This window comes from Furipterus horrens, unplaced genomic scaffold (assembly GCF_987537825.1).
Source record: "Furipterus horrens unplaced genomic scaffold, mFurHor1.1.pri manual_scaffold_2, whole genome shotgun sequence".
NCBI lineage: Eukaryota > Metazoa > Chordata > Mammalia > Chiroptera > Furipteridae > Furipterus > Furipterus horrens.
This window is the reverse complement of record NW_028327172.1, coordinates 199103124-199127238: the sequence shown is the minus strand read 5'-3', so window position 1 is coordinate 199127238 and position 24115 is coordinate 199103124. Positions and strand designations below refer to the sequence as shown.

At 34.4% G+C, this 24115-nt stretch overlaps 1 pseudogene; it reads right to left on the bottom strand.

Moving 5' to 3' along the window:
* Positions 1–16572: 16572 nt before the first annotated feature.
* Positions 16573–19046, bottom strand: LOC150020269 (lysine-specific histone demethylase 1A pseudogene; annotated as a pseudogene).
* Positions 19047–24115: the final 5069 nt, after the last annotated feature.

Here is a 24115-nt window from a genome sequence, read left to right as displayed (position 1 = left end):
GTACATTCTCAAGTGGTGGGGGCTTAAAATAGAAAATATGTGAATTAATAGCACTCATTTAATAAAAATATAGAAAAAATAGTTACCCCACTCTTGTGAAGATTTACTATATACTCCTGATTATTCCAGAGAGATAAATATATATCTCAGATTCTGAAAATTTCGTAGAGAAATCTTGTTCTAACATCCTTCTATAACTTATTTTACCACGTAGGAAACATATGCAGGGAGAAATTACTGTGCAAAATACTCCTAATGGGATAATTATTAATGGTTCAACTGAGACCAATTTCCAAATGCCATAAATTCTCAACAAGAAGTTTTGTATTGCAACATGTTGCTGCCCTTCAGAAAATATGCCTCTATAATTTTTCTAGGAAGCCACCGAGTAAGAAGAGTTTTCTCATATGCTATGAACATTAAGAGCCATGCCTGGGTTTTAAATAGAAGGACATTTAAATGTATTTATCTACTTACCACTGTAAAACTAAAATCACAGAAATTTTGTTTAATTTTTTAATCACTTAAAATGCCTATTGACACGTTTATTTCCATGTCTTAATTATTGTCATGGTTTCTATGTTTGTCCACAGAACATTTTGATTTTGGTTAACGGATTTTAGTGCCACTTTAATATTATGCCTGATTTCAAGTTTTAGCCTATTATTTATCTTTATAACTAAAATTACATTATTTCACCTTGGACTTTGAATTTGTTGGTAGGGCAGCATTTTATAGAGTGGTTTTGAAAATTAAAATATATTTTTGACATTATTGAGCAACATATTTTCATTTTAAAGCTATTTAAAATTTCAACAACTTATAAATCTATCCATGGCTCCCTATAGTACAGAAATTACAACAACTTCTTAAGGAATTTAGGTATATGATGGTAAAACATAGCCTGTCACACTTCATTGTATTGTAGATTAAGGGGAAAAGGTTTCTGACAACTTTGTATGGAAATTAATGAAGACACCTATTACGTTATTTTAATTTAGAAGAATACCTTACCTTATTTTTACATTTCTATGCAGTTTTATAAATTGAATGCTGAGATTGAATAAGGGATGCTATAAACGAAGAAATAACTTTCACAGTAGCTATTACAATAAAATGTGTTATTTTAGTTTGAGATTGCCCTGATAATTTTTCTCTGTGATGATGCCCGGTACACAGTAGGAATAAATCTTACAAAAAGTTGTGAAGCAGACACACATACTTTTCTTCAGTTCTTCTCACTATTACTAATTTTGGTTTCAAAAAGTGCCTCTTTGGGGGCAACTGCTTTATCACCTCAACTGCAGGCCTCTTACTGACATATTGCATTTGGTACTCTTTCCTGTTTCTTTATCAATATTAGAATGACATATTTTCCCCCTTGGTACATTGGTCAATAAACAAGTAAACCATAAACAAACAAACAACCTCTGAAATACCAGCTTGAGCATCGTACCTGAAAAAAACTGTAATGAAGTATTTATTCCCTAATCTTCTAGATCTTCAAATTAGGTCAACTATTTCACTGTTTAAGTCTTGATTTCCTCATCTTTGAAATAGGAGTAAAAAAATCACTGTTAGGAAATGTTGCTGTGATAACTTATGTATAATAGAGTGGCTACATATCACTATATGTAGCAGTGGATTGATATGATTCCAAAATTCATAATATTTTTATTATACCATGAGTGACATACATGGCATATATCTGTCAACTTGCTCACTGCAAGCATGGGACACATTACTGTTGTCACAGTGGTCTTTTTGATGAACATTGATGTGGTGCATAAATCCTTTTTTGTAACTGCGAGTAAGTGTTGTCATAAGAAAAAATAACAAGAAATATGTGGTTAATATATGCACAGTGTCATGTCAACTTCCTCCAGAGTTTCCTTGTCACTTTTTAAATAAACACACATTTTTAAAACAAAGAAATGTTGATTAATGCTTTAATTATTGCTTTTTCTTCCTAAACAAATTTCTTATTCCACATTTCCTAAAGCTCAAGAATCTGTACTATAATGCGTTTTGTGTTTATTGGTATGTACTAGTCAGCACTCCTCTTGGTCGAAATGCCAGGAATCTATTTCCAACCAGCTTAAGGGGGAAAATCAGTGTATTTTTATGATACAGTGATTAGGTAAATGCAGTAGAGGCGGCTTCGTGCAATTCTTATCATCTCCCACATGTTTCCTTTTGCTTGTTCTTCTTCCAATGGGTATTCTATTCTCCCTCAGTAGCCTAGAGGCTTCCAAAGAGCTTCAGGCTTTTAGAATTTTTATGGTCCGTAACCTCAGTAATATATAGACTCTTATTTTCTCCAGCATCTTGTGATTGTCTGGAAAATAAAATTGTGTGTCATCTTTTAGGTCACAAGACTATGCCTGGACCAACATCTGTGTTCAGTGGGATAATGTCTTCCTGGGCATGCTGGTCGCTCCTCTGGCTGACCCCAGGGGGAACACCGAAGGCACTTCACCGCTGTAAAGATGGCAACACAACACAAAGAAAAGATGACTGCTTCTCAGTCTTTGCTTTAAAATGTTGTTACTTGTTATAAAACAATTAGGGATTTTTATTACTTAAAACCACGTGAAGAACAACATTGGGAAACTAAAACTCTGTAAACCATTTATTATACCAGTTTATCTGTGACTATTTCCCTTTTTAAAATGTATAAATCTCTATTGCGGAATTGTCCTGCCCTCATAATATATATCCTTTTGTGTAGTACTGAAGAATTCTGGACAGTACTATAAACAAAGCCAGCAATTACAGATCCAATATGTAAGTATACAACTTTAAATTCCTATATAACTTAAAGAGTAAATATGTTGTGCCTATAGAAAAACACACACACAACTATTCAAAATACAATTCTGCTTACCTGAAAGGATTGAAAACAAAGAACAATAAGTAACTACAATTCTGTTTAGCTGTTCTCTCTTGAGATTGTAGCGGTCTCATAAATAATACACCTATGTTTTGCAGCAAAGCTCAGAACCATATTAGAGGTGGCACAAAGTGTCAAGAATATGGGAATTGAAATACCATGTTCTTCACTGATACAATGACTTTGAAATGGGATTTAAGTCTATAGGCAAATGGGCCTAACTTAGAGACACTTAAGTCCCTGGTCACTATCGATCAACTGCAGACCTTCATTCATTTCAACAGAACCTGCCCTTACTTTTTCTGGTGGAAGCAGGAAAGAACGTGACCTCTCTGCTCCCCCATGGCCAGAGTCTTCTCCCAAACCCATCAGTCAGATAAATCACTCTTCCTTTTCTGGAGTGGAATTATTATTCTGATGAGGGTTTTACAATATGGAAATATACTACTAGACCGTAAAAAAGAAAGAAAAAAATTCACCCTTTACAACAGAATGGATGAACCTGAAGAATATTATGCAGAGTGAAATAAGCCAGTCAGAAGACGACAAATAGTATATGATTTCACTCATATGTGGAATCTAATGAACAAACTGAACTAATAAGAAAAATAGAGATGGATTCTTACATGGAGAGCAGTATGCCAACTGGGGGCAAAGTTAAGGAGGGGAGGGATTGAGCAAAAAAGGAAAAAGGACTCATGGACATAAACACCAGTGTGGTGATTGCTGGGGGAGGGGTTAGGGGATGTAAGGGGGATAAATTGTAATGGAAAAAATACAATAAAGATTAAATTTAAGAAAAGTTAATCAAAACAACAGATGTCATCCAAATAATTCTGTTTATAAGGTTCAAGATTAATAGACCTGAAAAGAAAGTTAGTTGCTATCTAGTTCAAAACTCTCATTATGTAACTTAGAAGTCTGAATTCCAGAGCAATTCAGGGCTGATGTTAGGCAGCCAAGCTAATACGGGACTTGAAAAATGTTTGAGTTTTTTCTCACTTCTCTTAGGTCATTTATTTACCTATCAAATACTTATATAATGCTAGGAAATGAAACTGAATCCCATTGATAAACTATTGGTCAAGGCAGGCATGCCCTAAATTTACAAATCTTGTAGTTTACTGGAGGATACTGCCAAGCGAATAGGCAACTGTGGTGTTTTCTTTAAATGTTGTAATAAACAAAGTTCATTCTAGCTTAAAAACACAAAACTGGTTTCACAGAATACTCCTGAAACATCTCATGGCAAAGGTTGAAGGATGAATTGAGTGAAGCTGAGTGGGACGGGATCAGGGGTTGGGACAGTGACAAAAGAAAAAGACAGTGTGGAGACAAATGAAGTGAGTTTTGTTTATAGCAGAGAGACGGGAAGAAACGATGTATGGCAAGAGCTGGAGAAGTTAAAATATCCTTATTATTCATTAACTGCTGAGCCTGTCAGATTGTGTCTCTAGACAACTTTTACTAGAAAAAATTTTAAAACAAAAATATCAACAGGATATAAGAGGAAATTCATGAAATTTCCAGTACTTGGACAGAAGCAAAAGATAAATTGATAAGAGAAAAACATTCATTGGATAATGGTGAGGTGATTTTTTATCAGTAAAAGAGGTAGATAACAAGTCAATAAGAGAAGAGAAAGAAGGAGTAAATGAAAGAGATTAAGAGAGAAATCAAACGATAAATTAATGTGTTTGTAAACTGACATATGATCTCCAATAAATGGCACTAATAGTTTTAAACAAAATTTCTGGCATTGATATTTCTTTGGAATATTTCTTTTCTACATGGCCTTAACTGAGAATAAATGCCAGTATATGATTTCCAGGGAAAAGTTGACATTTTTCTTTTCATTTGAATAAGAGGTCTATTTTTCAATATTTTTATTGTTTCATAATCAAGAGGGTGGATGGAGACTGTCTTTGATTGATGGCTTTTAACAACACAGTAATTATGTTGTCTAACTTGAAACTTTATTCCATCATTCAACCAGGTATTGTGGTTCAAACTTCTGAAATAAGATTTGAAGGTCAGAATAGGTTAGATGAAAGACAGTGAAAAATAGATTTATATCTTCTTTCTGAATTTGACACCAGTTCTGACTGATGATGTCTGAAGCCCAATCCTAAAGGTTGCAAAGAAGCACGTGAAACCTGATCTTTAGCACGGGGCGGGACTTACACATAGCACAGGGCCTGTTATGATCCTAACACAAGCACATTTTAAGAGACAGTCTCCGAACTGAGTCGGAGATAGGTGGAAGAAGCTGGAAGATCTATACTGCACTCACAGGGCATCTCAGGCCTTTGGGCTGTTACCCAGCCTAGATCCTTCTGCTCCTCCTACTGACCTCATACTCAGTTCAGAGAGCATATTCTCTTAAAATGATCCTTAACCCCCATGTGCTGAGTTTGCTATTTCTTTCTTTCTGTTTCTACAGCACACAGAAAATGAATATTTTCTTATTCTTAATACTCTTAATACCTAGTTACTTGAAATATATATACATTTCATAAAGCTTATTATGTACTTTGTTCAACTACATTTATATTTTTAGCATCTAAAGGGGAAGTTTAGGGAATTCTTACCACATAATAGGGTTCTGATCCTTGTAGATGGAATGAATAAATGAATGAATGAATGAATGAATGAATGAATTAAAAAGTAAAAGAAATATGTAGTCAGAGTTAAAAGTGTCAGACTGAAAGCTGGAAGATTGTGAAGTGATGGTCACAGATTGGAATTCTGTGTGTTACATGTAGCACTATAGCCCTGGAGATTTGCGGCTCACAGAAAGCTGAATGGAAGGTAATCAGAGTGGAAGAGGTCATTTTTCTGTGAGGTTAAAATGTCTCCATGGATATAATACTCACATTTAATAATAGCAGGAGTTGTAAAAGTGAGAAAAACTATGAACCAGATTCTATGTTCCTTTGGTTAATCATACAGAATAGAAATTAAATAATGTAGGAAAAAACTCAATGTCAAAATTAAGAAAAATAGCTTTCGATTTCCTCACTTAAATAAGTACCTTCCTTCAAAGAATAGGACCCCAAGTAGATGTTTATCTTTCCTGCAGAGCGCAATCTCCCACAGGTGACTAATCAATACACAGGTTCAGCAATCCCTTTATGGAGCTTACACAGGAACACGGCTTAGCTTAAAATCCAACTGACATTTTGGAATCCTGTTAGGGATTTAATAGCAGACTCTCTGGATCCATTTTTTCTTGTAATATAATAATTACTCAAGTCTACCAATGGGAAGATAAGGCAAAAATACTAAATCTTTTCTCACATACTGTGCTGTAAATGTGCTTTGTTGCCTTTTGGTCTGAAAAGAACAGATGCTCTAAGAGGGCAGGGGCAATATAAAACCAAAATTTATCAACTACTCTTCCTGAAACTTATGTCTGGAATATTACTTATAGTACAGTTAACAGACTTTTCTGCCTCTGCCTAAGGCGTTGTGACTTAAATGTTCTACTGGATATTCCTGCAAGTCTTTATCTGCTACTTGAGCTAACAATGAGAATAATTTTAAATATTTATTCAAGTTTTTAAAGAATGTATATATATATAATTTTTACATGTCATAAAAATACACAGTTCTATTCTAAAAAGTCATGAAAGTGTACAAATTCTCTTTATCTTGAAAAATGATTTTAATATCCCTGAGGGATCACAGGCCTCACAACTTATCCTTTCCTTCTAACATATCCCATCATCTAAGCTCCCCTTCGTACTCTGTATCCAGCTACCTTGTTAGACCACAAGTATATACATTTTATCATGTAATAAGTATGAAATAAATAGTAAATATAGTTGGTCATGAATTCATTTCCTTAACTTCCTTGTTCCTCAGCAACAATAAAAGGAGAAGAAAGACATTAGGATGATTTTTCATAACAGTTGTTTAAATAAGTTTTAATTATTGTATCAATAACAATTTCCTCTTTGGGGGGTTCATCTTGTTTGTTTCCCTCCTCTCATGGAAGTAATTTTGACCACTAGCCAATGCCTGGAGTTGTTTCATATAGTTTATCCAACTATACAGTTGTCTACTGTGATAGGACTTAGTACTGGTTACTCCATTCTAGCTAGAATCAGAAAATCCACATCCCATGTTTTCTCCGCTGACAAGAATATATTTTTCTTATGCCTTCCTCTCTTTGCATATCTCTTGTCTTTTCACAAAGCATGAATTTAAGTATAGACTCCTGTGTGAAAACTTTGAGAATTATCCAAGTGAAATAGCTGCTCTTTCCTCAAATTTCCTCTGTATTTTATTTACTTTTGCAAATTTCATATTACATAATTATCAATTTGGCACTCTCTAATCTCCCATTACACTGAGCATGAGCACTCTCGGGGAAATAACCACAAATTGTCTGCCTTTCCAAGTATCCTAGCTCATGGAAGATCATAAGCATAATAAGGGAATGAACGAATGAGACTGAATCCTCTCACCCCTCAAGCTATCTACCTTTCGCCTCTTCCTTGACATCTTTCCAGCTATCACCAGGTATAAGACAGTAAATCCAAGCTGATAGATAACCCTGACAACAACTGTCTAGTGTTAGAGTAATTTTTAAAAATTGCATTTTATAACTATTGTAAAATATAATCAATAAAATATACTTAAAAAAAGAAAAAATATGCATATTATAGAATAACATTAAGAACTAAAGATAGAAATGGAGAGCATCTCCACAGCATTCTGTGTGAATCAATACCATGACCAGAGATAATTATGGACACCTTTTTGAAATATTACATGTGGATATTTGGCTTAGAGAACAAGTTTTACTACTCTCCCCTTATGGTCTCATGACAAAATTTGTACATCCAGAACTAAGACTCAGAGAAAGATTGACTCCGAATTAAAATTTTATTTCCACCGTGGTTGAAGAAGCAGGATTAAAAATGAGTTCTGTAGTAAGATTTATACTCAACACATGTGCTAATTACTTTTTTGGAACATAACTAAATGAGGTGTCAATATGAAAGAACATTTATGCATTGTTTAATTTCAGCGTAAACAGATAAAACCACATATTCAAAACAAAGATAATAGAAGCTCTTGAGAATGGTATGGTTGGCAGTCTTTTTTAAACCTGACATATTGGGCATAACTACATATATTATAGACATAATAATGGCTAAAATTTGCTTAGCTAGTTCCAATATTTTTCAATATAAGGCATAGATTAGAAAGAAAGATTTAATTCTGAAGCTATGAAAATTTCTAAAGAGGTTTTTAAGGAATTCACTGTTTCAGTAAAATAATTTTCTAGTTAAGATCATGAAAGTTACCTGGGTTTCTAAGAATGGTTTTCTTGTACTATGTGATTTTAGATACTACCATTTTGTTCAAATCAAACTTACCTACATAAACTTGTTGCATACAATTGTTTAAAATACCCCAAAACATCAGCAAAATTGCAAATGCAACACGGTCATATAATTTCCAAGATTGTGTTTACCTTGTTTCCCCCTTACGTGACTAAAAAGTAATGGCTTTTAGTTCAATTAATTGTGTGTGTAAAAGTCTTACAGGCACTCTGAAATAAATTTAAATGGTTCCCCAAATACCACTTCCATTTCTGGCAAACCAAGGTGCCATTTGAAACAACTGTCGTTATTCTGTTGACTCAATATTCAACCATGCACTTTGTTCTTGCTTTTGCTAGAGTTAGGTTCTCTCATGAGACTCAACTGTCTCCCAACTGCCAGCCCCACTTATTATTAATATTATTATTTTTCTATTACAATTGTCTCATTTTCCCCCAATGCCCTCCTCACACAGTCAATCCCTACCTTCTTGTCCCCCACTTTTCAGGCTACTAAGAAGAACTTCTCTTTTCCTTCTGAGGAAGTGTAATTCAAGGGTTCTTACTCTTTCTTCATTATCTTGCTCTATTATATGATCCTTTAACACACTGACCATTTTATATATATATATATGGCTCTGTAAATCTAAACAGCACGTATGGGACTGATTTAAATTATTTTTGTGGAGGCTGTTTAACTTCTATACATTACAACTTATAGAAATATATAATATAAGGGATATGAGGAAATAGCAATCAACAGAAGCTGGATAATTATTAATCCTAGCTCTAGCTAAGCTAATGAATGTCATTGTATGATTTAACTGTCTTGTGTTATATTAAAAGAACATATAAAGCAATTAATTTCATCACCATAAAAATAAATAATCAAACAAATACATCTTTAAAACTGATAGCAGTTGAAAGATTGAAAACATAAATAATGAGAATTGATAAGTATCATGTATATAACATTAAGATGATTAAAAATAACTTCATCTCTGCATTTCTGAGGTGTTTGATAATATAAGAAATTCACAAATTTGAATCTTGTATATGTTTGAGCCTTGCAAGAAAGAAAGATTCCTTGACTAGACAATTTATTATCCATCAACAGAACAGTCATTTACTGCAATGAAGTGTTTACAGGGGACAATTTAAGATTTTGGAGTGCATAAGAAACACACATACACACACATTCAAGTGTGTCTTTAAAAATTAGTTGAGAATTTTCAGATGTTTTGGTTCAGGATCTGACATTTGCGTGACCAATTTATTACAAGCTGGCATTGGTTAGCAAGAAACAAATGAAAATTTGAGTTTCCTTAACAAAGTCTCCCAGGATTCATGCATCATATTTCTTTGCCTTTATCTGGATGTTGGTGACTTTCTAATTTTTATTGTTGACACTAATGCAGATGCCCCCATTTCTTCCCCCAACTCTGCCCACCTCCACCCAGACCTTGCTCTCCGTTCCCTCTGGCCAACACTACACTATGGTCTGTGTCTCTGAGTTATGCATGTATGTTCTTCGGCTTCTTTTAACCAGTCTCCACCTGCTCCTGCCCTTTCAACAGCTGTCAGTCTGTTCCATGTATCCATCCCGCTGTTTCTGTTTTGTTCACCCATTTACTTTGTTCATTATATTCCATATATAAGTGAGACCATAAGGTATTTGTCTTCAACTGACTGGCTTATTTCACTTAACATAATAATCTCCAGCTCTATCTATTCTGTCACAAAAGCTAAGATTTCCTGCTTTATATGGGGGCATAGTATTCCATTTTGTAAATGTATGACAGCTTTTTTGTCCACTCATCTACTGATGGAAACTTGGGCTGTTTCCAGATCTTGGTTATTGCAAATAATGCTGCCATGAACATAGGGGTGCATGTTAGTGACTTTTAATGTATGCTCTCTGTGATTCTCTCTTCAACTTTTTTTCCAAAATTCAATTAATCTTAGCTGTTTTCCATGACCATGTCTTAGTTTCTAACCCTTGAATCTGACCCTTAATTGCTGCTAAAAGACCTCAGTGTCCAAACAGTTATGACATAGAGTTTACCATGGGTGAATGCTGTATTTTGAAAACCACAAAAGAAAAAGAAAAATATTTCTTCCAGAACAAAACTTTTCTAGAATAACAAAGTATAATATTCATACATGTTATATGCAAGCAGCTCAAACTCAGTACATTTAATATGTATTTACATAACAATACATATAATAAAATAAATAATATTTATTATTACAATTACATTTCAAGTTGGACACTGCATCTCAATCATTCAATGCATTGGCTATTGTTTCTTATTGCTTTTTGTGAAAACATACACTTCTAATGTTAGTTAATAATTCAATATTCATATTTATTTATGTTCTACTCTTTTCAAATATTATAAACTGTTCACTTATTCAACACATTTTCTTAATAAAAGGTGATAAGTTTTTTAGTTGTTTGCTTATTTTTGTACATCAGTCACAAAGACTTGAATATCTTTTACATTATTAAAACTGTGAATTAATTCTGGGTACCAGAGTGTTAACCCCCTGTCCCAACTATAGCAAACCTATGCTAAAAAGCACTGCCTTGGAGTAGTTAAACTGCACTGGGGTTTCTAGTGGATCCTGTGCACTGAGGTTATTTCTACATTCATGATCTTGCCATTCAAGGACCTCTCAAATAATTCTTTGTCACATAGTGCAACATCGCAATGTAAGATACAATTATAATTTCTTGCTAAGGAAGCACTCATTGTTTTTAACAGCCTATTAGAGACAAAGTGGTGCACTCCAGTCACATGTAATCCAGAACTTGCCATCGACTCCTTCCAAAGGCAGGTATAAGATTCATTTCTTGGTGTCGTCAGCTTTTTGAAATTCTTTGAGTCTTTCCCACTGAAAATTTTGAAAGATGTAAGATTTCCAAATTGTTATAAACTTATTATGGGTAAAAAACAGTTATTTAATATTCAGATGCAATAAGACTGAATCACTTAGGCCCAAAATGAGATAATTATATTGTACCAATTTCCTTTTATATTGATATGAAGTACAAACAAGTATCTGAATCCAGAACATTTAATTTTGTATTTTTTAGTTTATAAAGTTTTGCATATTCTTCTTAATGTAAATTTACACTTTGGACACTCAAGATTTCTCTTAGAACAAATAAAGATATTTTATGAAGTGAACTATAACTGGGTCAGTTTCCAAAACAAGAAAATCAATCCATGGATCACAGCTTCACATTTGCTTTGTCTTATACTCACATGTATTATCTTTTTCTCAGGTTAACAGAGATCTGCCAGTTGAATTCATTAATAGGATTTCCATTCACATCATTGCAAATGAGCTGTCAAAGAATGTTTGCAACTGTACTCTTTAGTAAAGTGATACAGGTAAACAGTGAACACCTGCTGTTCTCTTTATCAATCCTATTTATTATCACCTTCTTTACTGCCATGTTGCAGCATTAAATAAAAGCCCACATTCATTGAGTCATTTTAGCAATTATGAAATACACATATCAATATTTAGATTAAGTTATTTTAATAACTGCCTAGAATTTTTAATTGTGACTTACTTTGAGTCGTGAATTGCTTTTGGTTACCAAGTAAAAACATATTCTGATGGCTATTACACCATGATTAATAGAGCTCAGAAATATTTTATTTCAAGATAGACCGGCTAGAGGACCATTTAAAAACAGATTTTAATATTGTTTAAACAAACAGTATTAACACTAAAGCTTATTTGTATATTGAAAAAATAGATTATTTAAAATCACTGAATGTTGATATATATTCATTGTATATGAGAAAACCATCATCTGTTCATATCAGTGATGTTGACCCATGTTTAGCCTAGATATAAGGACACACACAGAAAAACTATCTGCCTAAAACTCAAGAATGTGCTGGTCAAAGAACAAGTTCCTAGTATATTACCCAATGATTCATTCAGTGCACATGATAAGAATAATAATCTTTTAATATTTAAATTAGGATTTTTTTAAGGATGTTATAGCCTGCCCCTTGAATCTTGACTGGCTTTAGATAACACTTGTAGCAAAACAACACTTAAAAAAAAGTTGTGAAACAAGGCAGACCTCACCAGGCAGCTTCCACAATCACTCTTGGAGTCCTGAGTTGCAAGGTAACTTCTGGTGATCCCAAAGATAGCCTGTGTGAGGAAACCCAGCCACATGAAGTGCTTATGTGAGGTGTTTAAGACAACAGTCTCAGAGCTGAGCTCAATCTTTGAGCCTTCCCATAGGCTACAGACGTGTAAATAAAGTCATGCTCAAACAATTCCAGCCCCAGCCTTTTTAAATCATTTCCAGCCATCCAAATCTCCAACCTGAAGCCTCAGACATTAAGAAACAGTGATAAGCCATATACATTATGCTTTGCTCTAATACCCACAAAACCCATGAGCATGGTACTTTGTTTCTTATGCCAGTAGGTATGTAGATTTTTTATACCTTAATAGAGAGCTGGAAAAAGAATACAAGTGATTAAGAGATACTAAGTAATTTGAGGAAATTATGGAAGACTTCATGTATGCAGTTACCTAAATTTGTCATCTGTAGTTACTGCAGAATTTTCAGTAGTAGAAATAGAAAGTGATAAATGCATTTAGACCTAACTGGTTCACCAAAACAGTAACCACCCAGTCTGGCTAGAAGGTAGGGCGTATGTAGACATTAGTAGAAAATAAAGTCAGAATAGTAGGTTGACACAAAGTTATGAAGGACTTTTATAGTTGAAGAGTCTTGATGCAATATAGTATACAGTATAATGTCACAGAAGATACACAAACAGTAAAGATACGTAATGTATACCCATATATTTGCAGGTATCTGTATATCTATATATTTAACAAAATATATGTACAAACAGTGCATTTAAGTGGCAAATATAGAAATATATGTATATATGCATATACAATATGTATCACTTTAAGCAAAACCAAGAAAAGTAATAGCAATTCATACTTTAAAATTTCAATGAAAGCATTTTAATATATAAAACCTCACCATGCCAAATATATAACATTTTCAAAAGTATGTTATTTTTTAAATTTTAACTTTGTGGGTATGCAAGCATTTAACCTCGTCTTAGGACTTAAAAAAAGTCTGTATTTTACAACTTATAGATAAATTAAGTTTGTAATCATGATTTTATATTCCACTACATTATTCTAAGTTCTTTCTTTCTTACTATAAGTATATGATAAAATTAAGTGTGTCTTTAAAGATATGAGGCATGGATTTGGACAAAATCAACACCGAAGATTACATGGTTATCAATGCTCACCTGCTTCTTTTCTCTTCCTATGCACAAGTAATTGCAAGTTATTACTAAAACCACACACACACACACACACACACACAAAATTTAGAGGAGTTAACTAATCTTCCAGGCATTTCATCATATAAACAAAAGTTAAGCCTGATGGCAAACATTATTAATACAAGAGTCAATGACTATTTTTTCAATGTTTATAGAAAATAAAAATGTGTTTCTTCTTTAATTTTTTCTTTCCAGATTTACCTCAATCACCTCTTAAGCATTAAATAACACAAAGAGAAAAAATATACATGACAACAATAACATAGGAATTTAATTGATATAAAAATTTTCAAGGAACGTAACTAATGGAATTTACTAAATCATCTTTATAATTTTTATTGTATCTATTTTTATAAGTAGGCCATAAAGTTTATAAACAATAAGAGGATTTAAAATTTTGGTTTAATTTCTCTCCTCATCTTATACTAGACAACAAATTCTTTAGGGAGAGCAATTTTGTCACCTTCAGTTTTCCATCCTCAGTTGTCTATAACTCTGCTCCTTATATCCACTCAATAACAAGTATGTGAGTGGATATAAGAAAACAGCATATTCTGGTTATTACAAGTGTTGTCAATGGAAGTAGATAGCTGAGAAGACTTGCAACCATATTACATAGTTAATAAAGTTATAGACAGTATAAAGCATTAAATTTCCAGTGTAATATGTGTTTAGAGGCCCTGAGAAAACTTTCCATGTCTGCAATCCTCTGTGACCTTAATTCTATGCCTGAAATTCGGGAGTCTTTTAATTTATCTTAAGCCTTTAATACAGTTAAAATCAAAATAGTTTATAATCTTCATGAAGGCAGAGTTGATCCAAGTCCTACGTTTTAATTTCTGAAGTATAGAGCAGTGATTGAAAAAAGTCAATTAATAATTGTTGCACAAATAGATGAATAAATGTGTGAATAAATAAATAAAAAACTATTCTTTAATTTATTATCCTGCCACATTTAATATATAAAGATTTGTGATTACTATGCATTGCACATTTACTTATTAGAAAAACGCTAATTTATAGGATAACAGAATATAAAGACATTGAGTATATGTTAGTTTTAGTATAATAATGCTATTATAAAGAATACAAGGAAAAATTGATCTGTATTCACTGATAACTAAGCACCATGTAGGGTACTCGATATCTTAAACAGAAAAAACCTGCTGGAACATCATGTCATAAATGATAGTATCACTATTTTATAGGTAAGAAAACTTTAATAAAACCAGGATTCTAGTTATGTTTCTAAGAAAAGTTCTGTATTAAACACATTTTTATTTTACATATTTTAAATTTTATAAATTATTATTCCTGAGAAATAGTTGCTACTACTCTTTTCAAACTGATGGTGGAATGCCCAGGGAAAATTCTTCTGTAGTCGTTTTTCTTCAGGTTACTGAATGGACACATTACCGAGTCAATTTCACCTTTATTATCTCAAAGATTTAATACTTTAACTCTTTAGTTCTCTGATATTATATTCTATTTTAGTTCTGTTATTACTCAAAACTAATCTTGTAGATTTACTTAATTAATCATCAACTATTCAATCTGTAGAAAAGTGATGGCAAGTAAGACATTTATACCAGAAAATATAATTCTTAATTAAACAAGTGGGAAAATGGTTTAATATTTTTAAAACTATCTACTGTATATAATAAAATTTTAATTAAAATATTACAACTATAATTAGATAAATGTCATTTTAACCTAATTTAAAATTAGTATTTTCAAAACTACTTACTAATTACAATACAATAAAACTTATTTTATATTGATATAAAGTAATATGAAAACAAAAAGATACTTTTATTAGTAATAGAAAGGCAGAAAATTACAGCACATAGTTATTTTGAAATAATTTCTTTAAAAACATTATGATAGTATAAGGACATATTTAAAGAGTGAGTTAATAAATTGAGTGGACATTTTCACCACAACTATAACAACATAGCCCCAGAATTGGATTTTACTGAAAGACCCTATTGGACTATTATGTAGGACCTGAAATAAGGGAAGAAATAGTTCTTTTCCCCAAGAGCCTATCAGGGTTATATTCATGTAATTGGTCACATGAAGTCTTAAAATTTGTTTTCAAATTAAATTATTTTAGGCTTATGTTTTTATATTTATTAGTACCAGAAAGAAATAGCAATATTTAGATTAAAAACAATATATTTTCTGAACAGAAAAGATGCTAAAAAACCCTATTGAAAAAAAGAGAAGTATTGAACATATCAGTGAGATTTATATAAATAGTATTAATTTAATTTTCCAATAAGCATAATTTTATGTCTTTCACTACATAATTTAAAGTCATTAAAATGAAAATAAATGAATAAATAAATAAAATAAATTTTGACAATATAAAATTACAATAGTTAGGTATCTCTGTATAATTCTAAATATAATTTTAGATCTTACAGTAAAAATTTTACTTTATACCTATTGCATAATAAGAATAATTAATTTAGAGAAATAGAATACTATTTATTTTGAATTGAATAAATATTAAAAGGAAGACTAGATCTGAAGATTAGGGAAAAAAGATAAATGCAACATCTAAATATTTGGAAAAATATTTTTGCTAATAAAACTGTCTGAGGAAACAGACCACCCAAAAGAGGTAAACATTTTTTTTTATATGAAGTTTATTCTCAAAAAAACAAAAACAAAAAAACCTACCATACATCAAGAAACTAAGCTGTTCTCTCACAGTGCTTGTTTGCCTCAGTCTTTATGAAGAACAGACACTTCCGCGTTCACAGGTAAGTGCCTCCCTCCCTAGCTCTAAGTCACTCATGGGAGGCAGCCTTTGCCATCAAAACCAGAGAAACCTTCCTTGGCCACCTCGGCATAATGGACTTCAGCAGTTGATCGGGAGCCCAGATGCAAGTTTCTCAGGAATCTAGCATTGTTAGAAGGGCTTTGCATACACAGCCAGAGACACATATGTCAGCCTCTTCCTTTAGGATACGTCTGTCTCATATGCTTGGGGACGGCTGTGCAGGGACACCTGGTGTGGCCTGGCGAGCAGGGTGTACACAGCTCCCAAGACCTGGTCTGCAATCCTTCTTGCTTCTCCAAGCCCACTCGGATGAACACCATGGACCGTGGCTGGGCAGTTACAGACTGTGTGTTCTCTAGCAAAGAAGAGTCTTGGAATTGACTGTGGGGCATCTGGAATTGAGGGGCCGGGAGTGATTGGCTGAGCCATTAACTCACAGTCATTTCCATATGATCTTGTGGCTACATAGGCATAGAAGCCTTGGGCCCAGAGATCAGCACCCCAGCGAGACCTGGTTTCCTTGGGCTGGGACACTGCGCTGCTACCAAAATCCCTTTGAGAAAGGCAGCCTACAATCACATGGTCAATTATGTTTTCCTTGATGCCAGCAGCTTCTCCTGCCACGAGTGCCAATAGCATTGGAGCTTTATAGAGGTTCTGAAAGAGGAAGAGCTCACCCCTGCTGGCAGCTGTACTGCCGACATGCCTGAACAAATTGACACTTGGATCCCAGAACACCCGATCAAAGTACAACATCACCTTGTTAAGGTTGCCAAATCCCATCCTTTGGACTGCAGATGTTTTCCATTCAGGAAGAGGCTGCACAAACCGAACAGCTGGTGGCTGCTCCTTCAACACACCCAAGGGGAGGGTACAGAGAACGGCATCGCAGTTAGAAGTAAATGTCTGGCTTGTGGAGCGGGGCGTCACAGCTATCACTTCACCTCCTGGGGCCATGTAAGGAACCTGCTGAACAACTGTATTGAATTTAAAATCTAGGTCTTCTGCTGAAGCCACAGGCACACATGAGGAGCCATTCCTCACTATCGGGTGGCTTCCTGGAAACTCAAAGTCCTGATCCTGATCCCAATAGTTTAAGGGAGAGTATAGAAAGAGGTGTGACATTAGCAAATTCAAGGTTTGCAAAATGTCAATCAAGTATTTGTCTCTTGAAGATATATATATATATATCTTGGGGGATTGGCTTCCAAGCCTTGAAGTTTTTCTTCTAGCTTTCCTTGTGTTTCAGCTAATTCATCATATTCTTTGCACAGGGCAGTCGGATCCCTGTGTTTGCTTTTCACTAAGAATTCAGCTGTGATACCTCTGGGTAGCTTGACTTCGGATGTTTCTTTGTATTGCTGATCGAGTTCTTTAATTTTCTCTTTCAAACATACCATCTTATTAACAAGCTCTTTCAATTCCTCCTGAGTATTCACTATCTTCTTTCAGTGTTAAACCTGCTCATCTTTGATGTGCTTTTCTTGTAACTGAATGACAACTTCCAATGCCTGACCAAGGGACACAGACTTATTAATGAGGACCGTGAAGTCTAGCTGATGACTAAGATAAGATGTAGCATCTAGCAATTAGTGAAACTCTTACTCTACCATTTCAACTTTCTTTTTAGGAACAGCCCTGTCCATCAGCTTCAAAAAGTGAGCATTGTTGCTTGATCTGGGCCAGTTCCATATTTACTAGTTTGCTGACCATAGCTATGGGATTCCCTCCAAGACCTGTTACTGCCATGGCTCCAAGATCAACTACATAGCCTACTTTGCAAAATATGGCAACTCCTCTGCCTACAAGATCCCTAGCTTCCAGAAGTGTGACATTCATTCCAAAACTGTGTAACTGACAAGCTACTGCCAAGCCTGAGACTCCAGATCTTATTTTAATTACCTTTCCTATCTTTTTAGTTGGAAGAGGTTTATCCTCTTTAGTTGATAAGACCATGACACTCTAAATAACTGTGAACTCAATGGACAAGAACAGTGTCTCTGCTGTAAGGTGCTTCTACTTGCTGCGGAGTAGCCTCGAAAGTCAGCTGAATCTTTGGATTATCCAACCACAACTGCAACGTGCAGTTTCTAATAAACAGAAAGACCTTCTGAGTCTGCTGTGGTCCACAGATGATATCTGGAAAACAAGCTGATTCTTGAAATCATTGGGTCATGAGGAAGGCTACTTTGGACCTCCCTCCACATCTGATGCTTGGCTGTCTCTACATCCTTCAGAACTGTCTTCTTAAAGACTTCCTGCTTGCCCAAGTGGCTCTTCAGGCTCACTTCTGTTTTCTTCCTCAGGTAGGGCTTCAGGAGGTGGTGGGGAAAAGCTTATTTTTCTTCTTTGCTTTGGCATTTCTGTCTTCTCCTGAGTAATACTCATCTTCTGAGAGATGGGCTGAGCTTTCATCCATCCCTCTGCGCTCTACCTTTGCCCACTTGCCTCGGCTCGTTCGTTGTCCCTCCGGAGTCTCCGCGATTCCCATTTCCATGGGGGCTGCAGATCCAGGCATGGCAGTAGGCTTGGCCTGAGGTGCTGTGGACCTTAGCGGCTGGGCGAGGCCCATGGAACCTCCTTCTTATGTGGAGTGGGCTCCCCAACCACCCCTGGCCCAGTCTCCGCAGGGCACAACGACCCGCTGGCTGCACTACCACCTCGAGCCATTCGCCCAGCAGGCAGATGACCCAGTACTGGCCTCCAAGCCAGCGGCCACCGACGTAAAACATTATTTAAAATCAATTTGTCTGGAGATACAGTGGTTCTCCCCTTACTCCCAGTGAATGTCTAAAACCATGGATAGTACTGAACCCTGTATGTGCTGTGTTTGCTATATATACATATCTATGATAAAATTTAATATATAAATTGGGCATAGTAAAAGATGAACAACAAAGACTAATGATAATATAGAACAATTATAACAATATACTGTGATAAGTGTTATGTAAATATGCTCTCTCTCTCAAAGTATCTTACTGTAGGGTGCAGTGTGGGCCCACTGGGCAAAGGATGACTTACATCGAAGGCAGGACAGAGCAGGATGGCACGAAATTTCATCACACTACTCAGAATGGCACACAATTTAAGACTTATGAATTGTTTCTGCCTGGTATTTTCCATTTAATATTTCAGACCACAGTTGACTATTAACTGAAACTGAGTACAGTAAAACCAATTATGAGGACTACTGTAAGTAGAAAATTAGTAGCATATGTATTCAATACTAAATTATTTATTAAAAGAAGTTATAGGAATAGAGAGCTCAAATGGAAAAGTTCTGAAAACCTGGAAAACATGATTATGAGCTATTAAAGCAAAGCCTGATAACTGGAAATCCTAGAAAAATTAACTCACTTTTAAATATAACATTTTAATTTTGCAGTGCTCTTAGAAACAATAACTAATACTTGTAATGAGGTCTAAATGAATATTATTTTTCATGACTTTAGCACAAACTTAATTCAATTCAATAACTGGGATATATTGAGAATCGCTGGTATGCAAGTTTCTTTGGTACCTATATGAACTCTTTTTTATTAAAAGAAAAACTATTATTTTTTTAATTAGGAAGGCTTTATAAATTACTCAGAGAAAGTTTTATTTTCATTAAAAAGTTACCAATGTGCTCTTCATAAGTTAACAATATTCTATTATGAACCATATCTCTTATTTTAGATTAACAATTTAAAAAAGAACCATGATACTTCTAAGGACCTCAGAAATAATTTAGAACTAAAAATTTAATGTTTTGTTAAATCCTATCATCTAGAAATATTTATTGGTGACTTTTGGTGGACATCATGTACTTTATCTTTCAAAATAAAAAATAGATGAGAAAGATACAGAGAGTTTCAAGTTAATTTAGAAAATAATGCCATGTCATACATGTTGATATAATACAAATTAGTTCATTTAATTTTAAGTTTAATCAAGAATAAACTAGAGTTAATGCCAAATATCTTTTATTTTGAAAGCTGGGTTTTAGTTTTACTTTTAGTTGATCTTCCCACCCCTGGCTCCACTACATTAGTCTGGATTATAAACATGTAGAATTAGCACACTTTAATTCCATTAATTTCTCTTTTCCCCATCTCTTTAGTTGGATGTTTTACCAATTTTAACTTGTCAAATTATGTAATATTAACATTTTTAAAAACGATGTATCCTAGTGTTCTTCAGTTTCTCTGTTTATATACAAATGGATTGCTTTGTCCACCATTTTACTCTTCTTATCATTCTTCCATCTGTGAAGCTGATGTTCTGATACATATGTCAGTTCTCAGTATTCTACCATCATTTTTTCCCTCAAGTATAGCATATGGGTAGTTTTCCCAGAATTCTTATTTATCTGAAAATAGTACCAGTCCACTATTTTTGTATAGCTGGTAACATTGTATGAATTGTTTCACTCTTTCTTTTTTTTTTGAAATTAGGTATTGTACTGAAAAAAAAAAAAAGGTAACAGTTACTTTCTCTAAGTAATTACACTTGATCTGAAAGCTCAGTAATTTCACTGAGATATATCTTATTTTTCTTAAGTAAGTATGCCCTATTGATTTACATATTCATATCTATGTATCTTGAGAAGTTATTTATGCAATCTTTCTTGTTAATATTTACGATTTTACATTTAATTTCTATTGTTTATATTGCATAACAATCATTTTATTTGCAGTCTTTTTTATACCATTGAATTTCTTAACCAAGTTTGAATGGAGGCACATGATTTTCTAAAGTCTACGCACTATACTCATCAATTTGTTTAATGTTCATGCTAATTCCATTGTTCAAAATGTAAATTTTATATTTATCTTTTAGCTCTTTCCTAAGCTTTGTATTATATGTTTTGAAAAATAAAACTGATACTAAGGAAAGAAGACTTCATTTTGAAGCTAACCATCATTAAGAAGTAATTAACATATATGAATCTATTTATTCACTCAAAAATGTTTATTGAGTCCTGACCATTGTGGCTCAGTGGGTAGGGAGTCTGCTCCATGACACAAAGGTTTCTGGTTCAATTACTGGTCAGGGCACATGCCTAGGTTGCTGCCAGCTCCCTGGCTGGTGGTGTGCAAGAGTGCAAGAAGCAACTGACTGATGCTTTTCTCCTTCTCTTTCTCCTTACCTTCCTCTCTCTCTAAAAATTAAAAAAAAAAAAACTTAAGAAAATATTTATTGAGCTAGTAAAACACATAAATGAGTTATGATAGATACTAGATCATATGCCAGGTGTATAATAGTACAAAAAAAATACAGACTCGCTTTCCTAAAGGACAGACTAATAAGGAAATAAAGATTTTCTATCACTAAATTCCTTGAACATGTATTTGACATCTCAAATCTAGAAAATGATTAGACATTTTATATCTCCAGTAGTAAAATTTTAAGATATCTTTTATATTTTCATTCTAATTTTGAAATAAATGCTTATAAGATATATACCAATAACTAATTTTGACTTGCATTAGCCTCCCTGAGTCAATACTTACTTAGCAGTGTGACTTCAAGAAAAGTAGTTAGCCGTCTTAAGCTTCAATTTCTTCTTTTGCAAATAACAATGGTCAACATTTCTAAAGTGCTTAATATGTGACAGGAATTCTGCTAAGCACTGATTAATTCTATGATCTTAATTACAAGACGTGTGCGTACGTGTGTGTAAATTAAAATACAGGATAGGTTAAATGACAAAATAGTACAACTAAAAATAATAGAGTTCAAATTTAAATATTTTCCAGATTCACTACACAAAATAACTTTTTTTTTCAATTTTTTTTTCTTTTATTTTTCGATTTTTCAATTACAGTTGTCCCACTTTCCCCCCATTTCTCTCCCCCACCCAGCCCATCCCTTCTCCCACCATCATATCCCTCCCCATTGTCCATGTCCATGAGTCATTTATACACGTTCCTTGACTAGACCCTTCCCTTACTTATCCCCCTTCTCTCCTTCCCCCCTCCACCCTATTGACTGCTATTCTGCTCTTTGTTCTATTTAGTTCCTTTGTTTGTGTTGTTCTTTAGTTTCCTGTATTAGGTGATATCATATGGTATTTTTCTTTCTTTGCTTGGCTTATTTCACTAAGCATAATTCTCTCTAGTTCCATCCATGTTGTTGCAAATGGCAGGAGTTCCTTCTTTCTTTCTGCTGCATAGTATTCCATTGTGTAAATGTACCACAGTTTTTTGATCCACTCATCTATAGATGGGCACTTAGGCTGTTTCCAGCACTTAGCTATTGTAAACAGAGCTGCTATGAACATAGGGGTGCATAGGTTTTTTTTGAATTAGGGTTTTAGGATTTTTCGAGTATAATCCTAGCAGTGGAGTCGCTGGTTCAAAAGGCAGTTCCATTTTTAGTTTTTTGAGGTAACTCCATACTGTTTTCCATAGTGGCTGCACCAGTCTGCATTCCCACCAACAGTGCAGTAGGGTTCCCGTTTCTCCGCATCCTCGCCAGCACTTGTTGTTTGTTGATTTGTTGATGATGGCCATTCTGACAGGTGTACAGTGGTATCAAAATAACTTAATTAATGGTTCCATTGCAAAATGTTTATGACAATTCAATGTAAGAACAAAACTAAAGTGATTAAGATAGTGTACAAAATTTTCAGTTATTATTAGTTGCACTTATGTTTGTTTTATATCTTAAACTTTATAAATATAAAAACAGAGCAATAATTGTATGTAGTATTTTCATATGCTTTCTTTAGACTTCCATAAATATTTAACAATTGTATCATGAAAACTCTAGTCATTCAGATATAATCCTTATACCAGAATTGTGGTAAGTGTAAGCTACCAACCAAAGAGGCATTCAAAACAACTCATTTAACTGCAAAGAATTATAAAATCCTAGAGTCCGAGAGTCCAAAAACGTGTAGTGATGGGAAAGATGGGGCATGGATATAGTTGATAAGCGATATTGTTTTAAATGAACAAATGTAGAAATTAATTGAACAAAATAATTAAATGTGTAAAAGATAATTGAAACTAAGTTTCTCACTTCCAGAAAAAGTATTTTAAAACATAATGTGGAGAAAATTGGAATGAAATCTGAAGCGTTGAATTAAAATTGGAGGTATTACTGCATTATAGGTAAATAAATAGAGCTAAATGAAGAGGAATACATAGATGTATTTTGTAACTCTGTTCACTAATAGAATCTAAAGACAATGATCGTCGTCGTCGGCGGCGGCGGCGGCAGCCGTCCGTCTCGAGAGACGATGGTGTATGTAGCTTCTTAAGAGTCTATCTGCACCGCCGAGAATGGTTGTGCAGTCCGACTCGGGAGTGACACGGTATCTGTCTCCTCCCGTGTTGAATCGACATCTTGCGATGACGCTGGAGTGTCCTCTCCAGTGAAGCTGAAGCTACAGAGCCTGGGCAGGGTGATATGGAGGGTCTGCTGTTGCCCATGCAGCAGACCCCCCCTCTCTTCGCAGCTGAAGGATCCAAGGGAAAGACGGAGTCGATACAGCTTGGCTTCAGGTGCGCCGCAGGAGTTGCCGGTGTTGACTGCAACGTCAAACCGCCTTAGGGACTCCGGCTCCGGATTTTCTGTCGGGGTTTACTCCCTTAGCCTTTCCCCTGAAGAGGTATGCCGCAAGGCAGCGGAGGTTTTTTGGAGTCAGAGTTTTCCTTCTCTGATGTGCCCTGACTGGAAGATCGAACCAGCGACACTTAGCTCACAGGCCGACGCTCAATCCACTGAGCCAAACCAGCCAGGGTACC